The 1,509-nt window shown below is 34.1% G+C and overlaps 1 non-coding gene across 1 annotated transcript; it reads left to right on the top strand.

Annotated features, from left to right (window-relative positions):
- Positions 1–425: 425 nt before the first annotated feature.
- On the top strand, positions 426–551 carry LOC116631840. The gene has a single exon (XR_004299289.1). It is a non-coding gene; the product is annotated as a U6atac minor spliceosomal RNA (small nuclear RNA).
- The last annotated feature ends 958 nt before the right edge of the window (positions 552–1,509 follow it).

Below are 1,509 nucleotides of genomic sequence, written 5' to 3'. Positions count from 1 at the left end.
CATTAGTGTTAATTGGAGATTTACATGTGCATTGAAAGAATAATATACCTCATTATTCTTGAGTAACAGCTACTGACTTTTAAAGGCCATTTAGAATGTGTGACAGGAAACAAATAAAAGCATTCCAGTTAACTTTTTGAAAGTTGTTTTCATTTAGCAGAAAATGAAACAAAAGGCTTCACAAATATTCTACTGCTATAGTTTTAATTTTATAATTTCAACAACAAAACCTTTAAAATTCTCTTTTGTAGTTTAGCTAGCTAGTGAATATGTAAAGTAAGTATATTTTGAGTCTGCTTTGTGGTAGGTGACCTTGGCTCTGAAGAGCATATGCTATTTAGTTTGTTGTTGTTGTTTTAGGTATTTGAACCATTAGAAATCTACTGTGAAAGAAAATGATGCCTCGAGTGTTCAAGTAAGATTTCATGTTGTATAAAAGGAGAGAAGGTTAGCACTCCCCTTTACAAGGATGGAAGAGACCCTTGGGCCTGACAGCATGCATACAGTTAAGGCATTGCCACCTACTTCATGGTCTCTAACCATCGTTTTTATAGGTGGTGGGGATTAAGGAGGGCACTTGTGATGAGCACAGAGTGATGTATGGAAGTGTTGAATCACTATATTGCACTAATATTACACTGTATGTTAACTAACTGGAATTTAATTTAAAAACTTAAAAAAAAAAACGAATAATTAAGATTTCTTGAAAGATCACCTTGGGATATTATAAAAAATATGTAGTAACTATTGGTCACTTATATGACAGTCACTATTTTAAGTACATTTCAAGTATGAACTTATTAACACTAAATAATCCTGTGAGGTCAGTATTATCATTATCCCTATCTTACAAGTGACATAATAGAGGCATCAAAAGGTGAATTAACTTGCCTAAAGTTACACACATAGTAGTGGTAGAGTTGGGATTTGAATCCAGGTCACATAGCTCAACAAATGGAGCTCGATGCAGATATTTGGCTCAAATGAGTTAGCTGTGTCCTAAAATGTGAATACACTAGACAGCAAATTAAAACCTCCTAGCTAACCCAACTCATTTTTTAGAAGTCATGTTAGATAAACTATTATTACTCACACTTCATAGGATTATTTCATCAATCACCTCATATAGTTTAGCAAAATATTTCTTCCAACCTCACACTATAATCTCCCTGAGAAGATTTTCCAGTGACAATTTCGGAGCTCTTATAAGAGCTAACTTATACAGAATGCTTTTCTAAGACAGATGCTATTCCAAGCATTTTTTTTTTTTTCCTATATTAAATCCAACAACAACCTTTGAGATGGATACAGTTGCTGTCCTCCTTTTATAGGTGACGAAACTGAGGCAGAGAAAGGGCAATTTCAAATGTGAAAAGAATTTAAAAAAGCAGCCTAATTCCAGAAAGAAGACATGATTATGATTGAAGAAAACTGGATGTTGAATTCAGTGAGCCTGGATTTAAATCCCACATCATAGTGCCATTGAGAGAGGGAGGGAGGGAGAGCACT

This window comes from Phoca vitulina, unplaced genomic scaffold (assembly GCF_004348235.1).
Source record: "Phoca vitulina isolate PV1807 unplaced genomic scaffold, GSC_HSeal_1.0 scaffold5, whole genome shotgun sequence".
Classification (NCBI taxonomy): Eukaryota; Metazoa; Chordata; class Mammalia; order Carnivora; family Phocidae; genus Phoca; species Phoca vitulina.
This window is presented reverse-complemented; position numbering and strand designations above follow the sequence as displayed.